At 44.8% G+C, this 13,699-nt stretch overlaps 1 long non-coding RNA gene across 1 annotated transcript; it reads right to left on the minus strand.

The window, feature by feature from the left end:
- Positions 1–11,641: 11,641 nt before the first annotated feature.
- Positions 11,642–13,464, minus strand: LOC123328707. Its single transcript, XR_006543733.2, has 3 exons — positions 13,281–13,464; positions 12,366–12,477; positions 11,642–12,085 (listed from the first exon to the last, which is right to left on the minus strand). It is a non-coding gene; the product is annotated as an uncharacterized LOC123328707 (long non-coding RNA).
- Positions 13,465–13,699: the final 235 nt, after the last annotated feature.

The following is a 13,699-nucleotide window of genomic DNA, read 5'->3' on the forward strand; positions in this document are numbered from 1 at the left end:
GCTGGTGAGGAGGATGTGATGGGCTCTGAGTGTCATACTTAGGATAGTCCATGTGTAATGGGAAGGCATGCACAGGATGTTTCTTTCAAGGACATTTTTTTTTTTGCTTCAGTTTTAAGTGATTTATTTATTTATGTTTGCCCTGGGTCTTCATAGCTGCTTGCAGGCATTCTCTAGTTGTAGCCAGAGGGGGCTACTTTTCATTGTGGTGCACCAGTTTCTCATTGCGTTGGCTTCTCTTGTTGCAGAGCACAAGCTCTAGGCACTCAGGCTTCAGTAGTTGCAGTTTGTAAGCTAAGTTAGTTACCCCAAGTGCGTGTGTTAATCGCTCAGTCCTGTCTGACTCTTTGCAATCCTGTGGACTGTAGGCCACTAGGCTCCTCTGGCCATGGAATTATCCTGGCAAGAATACTGGAGTGGGTTGCCATTTCCTTCTCCAGGGGATCTTCCTAACCCAGGAATCGGACCCAGGTCTCCCACACTGCAGGCAGATTTTTTAACCACATGAGCCACCAGGGAAGCCCATGGTACGTGGGATCTTACTGGACCAAGGATTGAACCTGGGTCCTTTACTTTGGCAGGTGAACTCTTAACCAGTGGACTGCCAGGGAAGTTCCAAAGACATTTTTTTGGAATGGAAAGGCTAACAGAGTAAGATTTAAGGTGGGCAGTGAAAATGTGTGTGTCCTAGTGGTTAATCAATTAACTGATCAAATATTTATTAATGGCCAGTGTGCACCAGGATCTGTGTTATATACTGTAAAAGTGCAAAAAAAGCATCATGATCAGATCAGAAGGCAATGAACGAGTCACACTTAGAAATATTTGAGGGTAAAAAGAGAAAGTACAGTACAAGACTGTGTGGTCAAATAGATGTGGGTCAAAGGTGGGAGAGCAGAGATGACTGAGTGGATCTGAAGGATCAGCAAGAGGCATTCTTAGTTCCAGAAGCCACATGGGCAAAGACTTTGCATTGAGTGTGTGTGGATAGTGAAGAATCTGGCCTGTCTGGACACATGCTGGGGATGCTGGGAAAGATGGATACAGACGTGAGGTCAGGTAATGGAGGGCATTGAAGTTCGGTAGAACAGCATAGAAACTCTGGGTAGGGAAGAACTTTTTAAAGCCCTTTTGGAAAAACTCTTCCTGCCTCACCAGTCCCACATGTGGATCTCTTCTATAATAACCCTACCCGTGATCATCAATCTTTGTTGAAACATACATAGACACAGGAGAACACAATTTCACCTTTGGATGTCTCTGACTGTTGGAAAGTTCTACTAAAATCTAGCTCATGATTCCTTGTGTTCATGTGTTCCAGAAATGTCCCTCTGTGTCAGTCAACTTCTGATCCTTCTTGGCTGTAGAGAAGCTCTTTAGATTTTCAAATTAAGCTCAAATGTTTAGCCTTCCTTCTTTTGAGTTTGTCAACTCAATTTCTTCAATCACTTTTCCACAAGCAGGCTAGGATCTCCTCCCAGTTTTGACTAGTGCTACTGCTATTCCCTTGAGGCCGATTCTTCTCTGGGGTGGAGTCTGAGCAGTACTGTGTAGTCTGGACACAACTGAGTAGGTGGGGCTCTGTGCTGTCACTCAGTCATGTCCGACTCTTTGCGACCCTATGGACTATAGCCCGCCAGTCTCCTCTGTCCATGCAATTTTCCAAGCACGAATACTGGAGTGGGTTGCCATTTCCTCCTCCAGGGGATCTTCCCCACCCAGAGATGGAACCCACATCTGCTGCACTGGCAGGCAGATTCTTTACCACTGTGCCACCTGGGAAGCCCTAGGTGATGATATAGTATCAATGACTTAGTATTAATAGATATGCTGTTTTGTGAGGATGAGTCCAGTCTCAGAGTTCAGGGTTGGTGGCAGGTGAAACCTGGGGGTCCTTAACAGAAATCTAGGTATCAGGGCTGGATCAGGGTGATTCTTGGTCCAAGAATGAATAGGAAAGAATTGAAGCCAGGGGACATTTCAAAACTGATACATGAGAGAAAAGACAATGATAACTCTCAGTTTTCTGTTCTGAGAACTTGGAAAAATAGCAAATGTATGGGTAGAAACAAGGCTTCTCTGGTGGCTCACACGGTAAAGAATCTGCCTGCACTGCAGGATCATTCCCTGGGTTGGGAAGATCCCCTGGAGAAGAGAATGGCAACCCACTCCAGTATTCTTGCCTGGAGAATTCCGTGGACAGGGGAGCCTGATGAGCTATAGTTCTTGGGGTTGCAGAGTCTGACACGATTGAGAGACTAATACACTGGCAGAAATGGGGTGGGAGAAGTGTGGTTGACCACAGGGATGAAACAAAACATGACCCAAGAGCTGGGCACCTGTACTGAGGAGTCCAGAACTAGTTGCCAATGTGCCCTGAGAGCCCAGGAGCATGATTAGACTAGAGACAGAGGCTTGTAGTCACAAAAGACAGGAACCTGGATAAGAAGTAAAAACACACAAAGAAGGAGTGAACTCCCAAGAAAGATGCCTGTAGAAAGTCCACGGTGTGCAGACAGCGGGAACAAGATACCGATGAGGGATACAGGCAGCAAGCTGTCAGAAGGAGAGCGGTGTACAGGATGCCAGAGGAGTACAGGGCTTCCAGAAAGGAGTGGTCAGTGACATCAAATGCTCAGAAAGACAGAGAAACGAGGCCACCTGTCTTACCCAGGGAGAGAAGGGGGACTGGTCTCAGCAGGATGGTGGGGGCCAGAGCAGCCCTGGAGGAGATGCAGAATGGGCTATGTGGTTACTCCTTCCCCACATCTCCACACTAAGCCCTGCATCTCCCCAGTTCCCCTCAGCTCACCAATGGCTTCACTGTCTACCTTACTACCTGCTCTCCCAATTTCCATGTTGGAGAAGACTCTTGAGAGTCCCTTGGACTGCAAGGAGATCCAACCAGTCCATTCTGAAGGAGATCAGCCCTGGGATTTCTTTGGAAGCAATGATGCTAAAGCTGAAACTCCAGTACTTTGGCCACCTCATGCGAAGAGTTGACTCATTGGAAAAGACTCTGATGCTGGGAGGGATTGGGGGCAGGAGGAGAAGGGGATGACAGAGGATGAGATGGCTGGATAGCATCACTGACTCAATGGACGTGAGTTTGAGTGAACTCTGGGAGATGGTGATGGACAGGGAGGCCTGGCGTGCTGCAATTCATGGGGTAGCAAAGAGTCGGACACGACTGAGCAACTGAACTGAACTGAACTGATGCCAGCCCACCAGCGGTCTCTTAGATGACATGGCTGGGTCACCTCCCCAGGGCAGGAAGCTGGGTGGTCCCCCTGGTGGGTGCTGCCCCTCGGCAGGCCAGGATTCCTCGGGCTGCTCAGCCCTGCCCTGAGAGCACCATGAGCTGACACAACGTCCACTGGTGCAGGAGAAGGACGAAGGTGTGCTCTGGCCATGACAGCCTCGAGGGCCCCTGGGGATGCAGCCGAACTGCCCACATCTATTTTCCTTGACATCCGAACGCTGTGGTTTTCAGAGGGCAGAGGGCGTGCTCAGAGAAGCTCCACCTCCAGCTCTTCCTGGTCATCCTGCTCCCTCCCAAGGCTCTCCACTTGCCCCTTTCCTACCTGCACATCCCCCGCACTCCCATGCGGGTGCCTCCCACTAACGCCCCTCCCCTCTCTCCCCAGCCCTAAGCAGCCATCTTTCCCCTTGTTCATCAGTTTCTTTCCGCACAGGAGGTCACCCTCGGCTATGCCAGGGGCAAATGTGTCTGTGGTGGCTAAGGGGCTGTTTTCAAGCTTCCCTGGCAGAGCCCCCAGAATTCTAGCAACCGGGGAGACAGGTTAGGCCAACCCTGCTTCTCCCAGGATGCACTGGGAGCCTGGGAACCGGGAGGGAGGGAGGAGGCTCAGCTGAGGAGCTCAGGATTTAATTCTATGCATCATTAAGTAGTCCTCTGAAAGTAGTGTCCCCCTATACATCATCCATGCTTAGTAAACAGCACGCTGACATTACATTAGCGGCTGGAAATGAATTTTCTCTTTTATAGGGAAATTGAGAATCCGCCAAGAAGAAAGAAAGAAAGAAGAAGAAGAAAAAAAAAACCCTCAAAACCAATTATCTAGGCATTTATGAGTTCCACCCTGGTCCCTTTCTCTCTCCTCTCTCACTCAGATGCAAAGAAGCATTTAATATTTAATATATTAAGAAAAGAAAGAAACTTTGATAGATTATGTGGAATCTGGCATTAATTCCCTCTGCCCCTCCTTACTTTCTCACTCTCCCCTCCTGAAAACCCTCGCCTGGTTCTAGCTGACATTTAAATGGATTAAGGTGTTCAGATTTCCTTAATAGTGTTGACATTTTGGAAATATTTCGGCCTTTTTCTTCTCTTCTTGAAATAATAATAATAAATAAATATTGGAATGGATCTTCCCCCTCCATTCAACGGGCCGGCTCTGGTTCTGTCCTGCTCTCCAGTGTTGATGCAATTTACATTCTTGGTTCTTATTTACAAGATTAAGGATGGAGAGAAGTTAAGTCCTCCTTGGGAGATGAAGGGGTTGAGAGTGGGAGTGGGAGAGTGACTGGTCAGAAAGGAATTTTGCTGATTTTCCCTCTTCCTAGGGCTGGGGGAGACTGTCTGTCTTTCTCCCGGCCCCTCTTTCCCTCCCCCACTGGCTGATGGCTCTTCCTCCGTGTAATCGCACTGCCCTTCTTGTATGTATAATGTAGTTTGGATCATTTGTGGATGAACCTGGCTTCATTAAGCCAGGCAGATGTCCCTGGTTGTCCTCTCCCATTTGGAGGCATGGCCCTGTAGTCTACTGGTTGAATGCGAGGACAAGTAGATGAATTTGACTCTGCCTGTCTGTCCACTCTTCCCCAGAGTTTGCATAGCTTCTCTCTCACTGTGCTATGATGTGTTTCCACATCTTTTCATCAAGATACCCGAGTGTGGATCCATGTTTATTTTGTATCTCAGCTCCTAGCACAAAGCTTGTACTTAGCAGGTACTTAAAAATGTTCATTTAATGGAAGGTAGGCAGGAGACAAAGGAATAAGGGGAGGAAGGGAAAGAAGAGGAAAGGAAAGAAGGACCACAGGCGGTGGGAAATTCTCACTCTTAGACATTTTTGAAGCCCTGATACTCCACATTATCTCTGAACAAAATTCAATCAGTAAATGTACTGATTTCATGATGCCCAGTTCTCTGCTGAGTCCTGCCCACAAGTTTCCCATGATTTAATGGTGGCTGTTTTGTGCCTTCTAAGTGGATAGAAAGATCTGATGATACTTGCAGAGAGCCTAGTGTTTCTTAGAGATGTCTTTCTTTCTTTTTTTTTTTTCCTTAGATTTTTTAAATTTGTTTTGGTATGGACCATTTTTAAAGTCTTGATTGAATTTATTACAGTCTTGCTTCTGCTTTATGTTTTGATCTTTTGGTCCTGAGATGTGTGGGATCTTAGCTCCCCAACAAGGGATGGAACCTGCACCCCCTGCCTTGGAAGGGGAAGTCCTAACCACTGGACCACCTGGGACGTCCCGAAAGATGTCTTTTTATGAATATCAAATAGAAGAAAATTAAATTACATAGCCATGGAGACAAACCTTTGCTCAGCTCACTCTATTTCTCAAAAGTCAGTTTTCTCATATAGAGAATGGAGTAATAATTCTGACTTGAGGGCACTGTTGTGACTGTTTCAAAGAAAATGCAGGTTCACGGTTTAAGAGAGTACCTGCACATAGTGAGTGGTCAACCAGTCAACACGTTGTAATAGCCCTGTTATTGCTCTTGTGTGGCATGTCATCCAGTGGCTGGACAACAGCACCTTTCACCAATCAGGCAAACTACTGAGATTTGAGAATATTTCCAAAAGGAAGCAGGAAAGAAATCATCAGGTCCAGTTATGAGTTCTGGTCTCTTCCTGAGTTCTGCTTTTACATTTAGATGCAAAGAGGCATTTAGTGTATAAACAAAATCAAGCAACTTAGTTGATTTTTTGAAGAGGAATTTGCAGCAGTGTCTGCTAGAAGAATTTCAACTGAGTTTTTTGGCTACTGCACAAGAATTCCTGTAAGATCAATGCAGACAGTGACCTGAGCCATCATAGAAGTGTGATTAATTCCATGCAAGGTTCACCCTTCTCTATGCGTGATCTTCCCTCCTCTCCTTCACCTCACTGTGTTTCTGCACATCTTCCTGGCCTTGTCACCTGCCTGTCCTTTCCAGGGCACCCTAAAGTGAGTGTTTTCCAGGGATAAATACCAAAAATAGTTTTTTATCTCAAATATCCTATTTTTCAAAGCTGAATTTAAAAAAATTTTTAATTGGGGAATAATCGCTTTACAGTGCTGTGTTGGTTTCTGCTATACAATGTGAATCAGCTATAAGTCAAAAGTGAAAGTTCTAGTCGCTCAGTTGTGTCTGACTCTTTTCAACACCATGGACTGTAACCTGCCAGGCTCCTCTGTCCATGGAAATCTCCAGGCAAGAATACTGGAGTGGGTAGTTATTCCCTTCTTTAGGGGATCTTCTTGACCCAGGGACTAAATCTAGGTCTCCTGCATTGCTGTCAGATTCTTTATCATCTAAGCCATCAAGGAAACCTACATAAGTATACTATATGTATACACGTATATATACTATATCATATATACAGCTATAAGTATACCACATATGCTCCCCCTTGAGTCTCCACAAAGCTGACTTTTATTCAACCTTCTAAAGATAGCTTGTCTAAACTTTACAGAGTCTCTTTATCCCCTAGGCTGTGTGTGGCCCGATAGGCATATTGTGTGCATCAGATTTGCTTGGCTTAGTAGAAGATTCTGCAAGACTTCAGGGCTTGGTGTAAAGTACTTTTTTACATCTTAGCCATTATCAGCCTAGGGTCTACTTTGTATTTTCGCCCTTCCTTCTGATTTTGAGATTCCTACTCTGCTAATCTATTAATACTTGAGTTTGGAATCATTGACTCAGATACACTGCTTTTAACGCATCTCCTGTCTGTTAATTTCAAAAGAAGTATGTGTCCAACACATGTGATCTGTTAAGTACCATAATAGATGCAGGATTAACAGATGAGTAGAACACATTTCCCTTCATCAAGCCTACACCCTAGAAGGGTCCAGAAGGGCATCACACTTGCAAACCAGTAAAGTGTGTTCATAATCAAAGTACATTAGGAAGACTGAGCTGGGCTCAGGGCAAACATGAGTGAGTTGAGAAAGAACAGGCAATTCTCCAAGCTGACTAGTGAGAATAGGGTGGTGGTGGTAGGGTTGTGCCGAATTAATAGTTAGTCTTCTTTTCATTTAATAAAGAGGGGTTCAATTAGGTTTATGCTAAATTAGATGATTCTTATTTTATCTGACTGAGTGCATTCGGGAGATAAGAGAAAGGAAGTTCTGGCTGCAGTTCTCAAGTCTTATTTAGCTTCCTGCTTCTTTCTCCCATTTGCCCTAGAGTTTCTATTAAATATTTTCATGTTTATTTTGGCTCTTGAGCTGTCCACTTCATTCAGTCAACTGTCTGTCCATCCACCCATTCATACAGTTGACCCTCCCACCATTCATTCCCTTATCAAGTTATCATTATGCATGTGTAATGATCTGTGTGCCAGGTACTGGCCATATAGACTTCAGTAAGAGGAGTTTAGTGTTGCTGTTGGATTGAGGTGTGTCCAGAGCACTAGATGCTGTTCACTCTGAATTATAAATATTAATTTTCCTTGTCTGGGTCCTCTACCAAACTCATACTCACAATATAGTCCATATAGAATAGATGAGGCAGAAAGACTTGCATAATAAACACCAATATGAATACCACACAGCATGCGAGGTAGAATATAATCTGTGGAACCATTGGAGACCCCAGACCCCTTTCGCCCAGCAAAGGTGACCAGTATCCTGAATTCTGGGTTCGTTATTCCTTTTACTTTTTATGTCATTGGCCCCAAATCTATGTATTCCAAACAATAGATTGCTTAATGCTTCCTATTTTAAAAATTTGAAAGTGAAAATGAAGTCACTATCTAAGTAGTATTATGTAACATGGGGCTTCCCAAGTGACACAGTGGTAAAGAATCCACCTGCCAATGCAGGAGATACAAGAAACCCAGGGTTGATCCCTACATGGGGAAGATGCCCTGGAAGAGTAAGTGGCAACCCACTCCGGGGATTCTTGCCTGAAAAATTCCATGGGCAGAGGAGCCTTGTGGGGCTATAGTCCATGGTGTCGCAAAGAGTTGGACATGACTGAGCAAGCAAGCAACAATAATGTAATATGCATATTCTTTTTTGTTGTTATTATTTATTTGTTTGTTTTTTTCTATTTGGCCACACTGTGAGGCATATGGAATCTTAGTTCCCAGACCAGGGATCAAATCCTTGCTCTCTGCATTGGAAGTGTGGAGTCTTAACCACTGGACAGTGAGGAAAGTCCCAACAGGTGTACTATTATGCAGCTGAGTTTGTTCTCATCTTGTTCAGTGAATGTCTGTGAGATTTCTGTGTGTTGATGTTGGCATCTGCACTTTCTTTTCATGGCTGATGCTGCTCCAGTGCGGGGCTATGTCAAAAGCCATCCATCTATTTTCCTGTTAATGAGTATTTGTTTCGTTGATTTGCCGCCAGCATGTTTTTCTATCACAGTGAGGCTGCCGTGGACATTCTTTTCACTGTTACTTGCTGCAAAGGCCAAGTGTGTGTGTGATATTCATCCAAGAGTATAACTTTAGGGTCACAGGGAATGCATATCTTCAAATGTAATGGACAACACTTAATATTGTTCCAATGTGGCTTTTTCAATATACACTCGACAACAATGAGAGTTTGCTTGCTTCACGTTTTTCACCAGCACTTGGTATTATCAGACTTTTACATTTTGGAGTGAATAATGGTTTCTTGTTGTTGTTTGACTTTTAATTTTCCTGATTACCAGTGAGGTTGAGTGAAATTTTGTGTTTATCAGCAACTTATGTTTCCTCTTCTGAAAAATGACTATTTTTGATTTCTTTTGACCCTTCTTTGTCAAATTGTTTGTTTTTCTCTCACTGATCTGCAAAAGCTCTGTTCTGAAAATCTCTAGCTGATTATGTGTTGCAAATATTTTCTCCCAGTTAGAAGCTTGTCTTTTCATTTTCTTTACAGTGTACTTTGATGAACCCATGTTCTTAATTTCAATCTAGTCAAAGTTGACAATCTTCTCTTTATGAGCTTTATTTTTTATATTGTGTTTTCAGATAAAAGTATTTCCCATCCCAAGATCATAAAGATATTCCCCCACAATTTCTTCTAAAGTTTTAAATCGTACACTCCTCAGTTATTAAGCCATCTTAAATTGATTTTGTATCTGCTGGGAAGTAGAATTCCAATTTAGTTTTTTTTTTTTAATGGCTTACCAGTAGGCCCAGCAAGATTCGTCGAATTCTTTCCTTGTTGATCTGCAACATCGGTTGTGTTCTGTGTTAAGTGGTGTCCATCCACCTGCAGATCTGTCTCTGGGTTCTGTAATCCATTTCACCAAATACTTTGTCTATCTCAGCATTTCTGATAAGCTAGAAAATTCAGTGAAGCTCTTGAGTCAATATATTATGAGAAGGAACTCCAAATAATTCAGTTCACTAAGACCTTTCTTTACAGGAGTGGTATAGTGAGAAGAATATGGGACTTGAAGAAAAGGGTTTAAAATCCCAGCTCTGATAATTATTTGTATGACTTTGAGTACAGCCTTAATTTTTTCTGAGCCTCAGTCTCCTCATCTATTAAATGAGAATACTTACTTCAACCCTAGAAGTTTCATTGAGAATTGGATTAAATTGAATTTTTAATATATGTCAAAGTGTCTGGAACCAGAATGGCACCAAAGGATGTATTTTGTAGCATATCTAAACTAAGGCCACATGAATGTTTTCTAATAGATTCTGTCCCAAGTGAGTCAAATCTTGGAAGTACCCCTCACGAAAATAAGTTGTAGGCTGACTTAAAGACGTACTTACCATTTATTGGCAATATAATAACAATAATGTGGGCTTCCCTGGTGGCTCAGTGGTAAAGAATCCACCTGCCAGTGCAGGAGACGTGGGTTTGATCCCTTGGTTGGGAAGATCCCCTGGAGAAGGGAATGTCAAACCACTCCAGAGTTCTTGCCTAGAGAATTCCATGCACAGAGGAGGCTATACTCCATGGGGTAGCAAATAGCTGGACACCCACTGAGTGACTGAGCACACACAACGATGACTCACATCTAGCAGTAGAGGTAGATGCACATATGGATAATTCAAATACAAAGCAGATCACTGAGGAGCCAAGTATGATGGGAAAGGGGAAGATCACTCTGACTGAGGGGATCAGGAAGGATCGCTTAGAGGAGGCAGAAGCACTGTGAGTTAAGACCCGAGGATGAGAGAAGGCAGGACTTGTTTGAGAACTGGCAAATACCCGCATCACATATCACCTCACTCGGATGCCTTTGCTATGAAGCCAGTCTAAAGTAAAGCTGTGGTGCCATAGCACCTGGGCCCAAGAGTCAAACGCTTAATTCAAGGGGCAGGTGGTAGAAGCATACAGGAAAAGCCTGAGAGGACGTTGGACAACATGCCTACTGACTAGGAAGCCAGCCAGAGTGAGGAGCAGGTCCAGGGCAGGCAGGAATTGGCCTTGACCTGGGCAGTTGGAGCACAAGTACACATGTGTCCCTTCATGTTCAATGTCTGGGGCAGAGCCATGTGGACAGTGGGCTCCCCATGAATGAGTGAATGAATGAATACATAAACATATAGCACCTTGTAGGCTCTCATGTATGCTACAGTATACTTTTACATATAATCTGGATCAACGCACAGACATTAGAACAACCTGTGGTTCTCACTTGCTGCTTTCTGGTGAAGTGCTCGGCAATCCTCACACATTGTTGAATGTCTAAGAAAATAATTTCTTCACGTTCCAATGCTGTAAAATATTGTTTGGATTAAAAGGGCAGGAACACATTGATGGATCTGAAATTTTTTTTCTTTTGGCTTGGAGATGACAGGGCAATCCATCAGACAACTTCCTTGGCTCCCTGTGACATTTTAAGCTCAAATGTTATAGCTTTCTTATTTTTTCTTTTCTCTTTTTTTTTCACCCCCTGGCTCTCTATTGAACTGTGCCTCTAGGAAATGCATCCTGTAGCCTTGGCTTCTTTGACACTTGTCATATGGCAGGCACTCAGTTGAGGCTTGTCAATTGATGGCTGGCGATACTCAGGCTAGCTTAGCAGGTTGTCCTAAAGTGGAGGTGACGCCTTCATCTACCTGTGATGCTGTTGTCCCCATCTGTGCCCTAGAGCATGCAGCAAGCAGTTCTTAGAAAATAGAGCAGGCCATGGATAATAACTAAGGATGTAAATGCCTACATAATGTGATTTCAGAAGCTGGATTTTCACAAAGAGAAAACACTAGAAGTGCTTGGCTTCTTTACCTGTTTCTGCCTCTAGGCATAATGTGATCTTGGAAAGGCTACTTAACCTCTCCAAGCCTCAGCGTCTCTACCTTTTTTTGGAAAACATTTTAATGTATATTAGAGTATAGCCCATTAGGGCTTCCCCTGGTGGCTCCGGTAAAGAATCTGCTTGCAATACAGGAGCCACAGGAGACTTGGGTTCGATCCCTGGGTTGGGAAGATCCCTTGGAGGACAGCATGGCAACCCACTCCAGTATTCTTGCCTGGAGATCCCATGGACAGAGGAGCCTGCTGGGCTGCAGTCCAGAGGTCACAAAGAGTAGGACACAGCGAAAGCAACTTATCACACATAGCCCCTTAACAATGTTGTAGTAGTTTCAGGTGGACAGTGAAGGGACTCAGCTATACATACACGTCTCCATCCTCCCCCAAATTCCTCTCCCATCCAGGCTGCCAGATCAGTAAGGAGGTGACTGATGTGGGCCATGAGGAAGAGGAGAGTCAAGGTCTCCAGTTTTGGTGAACTGCCTCTCATTTTGTTGATAAATTTCCCAAAACGTGTTTGTTTCTGGCTTCTCTCTTTGATTCTGTCAATCCTGAAGGAGACAGAACTGGTGTTGCTTCTTCCATGTTGTGGATTGAATAACCGAGGCTTAGAAAGTCCTAACGGAGGCATTTGCTGAAGTAGGGAACATGAGAGGAAAAGAGATTGGATGGTTAAAATGTGGAGTTTGGCTTTAAAGGTCTTGAACTTGAGGTGCCCGCCGTGTAGTAAGTGAGGTTAATATACAACCTTGAATAGAGCTTCCAGGTGATTAAGCGGGCATAGAACAAGATCTAATATGATGGATAATTCTGCTCTATCTGCAAATTTCTCCACTCCTTCCAGCTGTCATACATTTTCTGTCTTCTCGTTCCCAGATGTCCTGGGCTGGTTTCCTCAACGCCATCCTCCTTACCTTCATGGATCCCGTTGGTCTGGTGACACACAGCCTCGAGGGCCCTGCAGGCTGACTGAGAGGTGCTTTCCAGTGGGGGGGGTGGGGTTCTGATTCAGGTTTCCATGAAACCCTTGAAAAGAGAGGCAGGGAGAAGCCTTCACCATCCTTTCACAAAAGGAGAGTTTCCAAAACCTAACCCATCCATCCAAATGGACCACCATATTCTATTACCATAAGGTCTTGGGGCCTAGGGCTGCCTTCGCTGAGAAGTTAAATAGTTGCAAGAGGCAGGGAAAGATTGAAGACAAAAGGAGAAGGGGTTGGCAGAGGATGAGATGGTTAGGTAGCATCACCAGCTCAATAGACATGATTTTGATCTAACACTGGGAGATAGTGAAGGACAGAGGAGCCTGACGTGCGACAGTTCATGGGGTTGCAAAGAGTCCGACACGACTTAGTGACTGAACAACAACAACAAAGGCATCTTGGAAACAAATCTCACAGACCTATTGTGAGCTGCTGCTCGTCCCTGAAGCCCCCTAAACTATCCCCACCCTGCCAAGCCCAGCTAAGACCAGGGACCTCAGCAAACTGCTCCTGGCTTCAGAACCCTTCAGAGGTTCCCCAAGAGTAGGGGTCTCTGGAGCTGGGCTCCCACCTGTCCCACAGACCCTTTGAGCAGCTGTGTCTCCAACCTTATCTTCCCTCTGCCTCCATGGAAACCTGAGAAAGACGGAAAGGGGGAAGTGGCCGGGTTTCCCAAGACAAATAACCCCAACAGAGCTTTCTCAGCAGTGACCCTTAGCCTGTTGTGTCAGCCTCGGGCTGAAGGAGGAAGGAAATAGACCTTCTATTGAGTATTTTTCTTCCCCTGTCAAGAAGATCAGAGGAGCTAAGGCGAGGCAAGAAAAGGAGTCAAAAGCAGCTCGTTACCTCCTTCTGCAGGATTCGTGTTGCTCTTCCCCTCCCCTCCTGAACTCTAAGTAAACAAACTCCCTGGGCCGAGGAAGGCCCCAGGCCCCACTCCAACCAGGCCATAAATAAGAGCCCTTCAGCCTTTCACTCTTAGGGAGGAGAGAGGGCACTTCTTGGTGGAACATTCGATAGTGGGGGAGGGCAGAGGGAAGAACGCTAGTGTTAATTGAATCCCAATTTCCTTCTCCCAGGCCCACTCTTATCTTTTTAATTATACAAGGCCTTTCATCTTCCTGAGGACTTGTCTCTGTCATTAATGCGTGATCCTGATTAGAGATAGGGGTCTGTTCAGGGGTAATGGGAAACTCTTGTGCTTTTCTGAAACACTGAGAGTTACTCGGGGCTGATCCAGGTGAGGCGGGAGATGCTCTGGGCTG

Source organism: Bubalus bubalis, chromosome 12 (assembly GCF_019923935.1).
Source record: "Bubalus bubalis isolate 160015118507 breed Murrah chromosome 12, NDDB_SH_1, whole genome shotgun sequence".
In the NCBI taxonomy this organism is placed as follows: domain Eukaryota; kingdom Metazoa; phylum Chordata; class Mammalia; order Artiodactyla; family Bovidae; genus Bubalus; species Bubalus bubalis.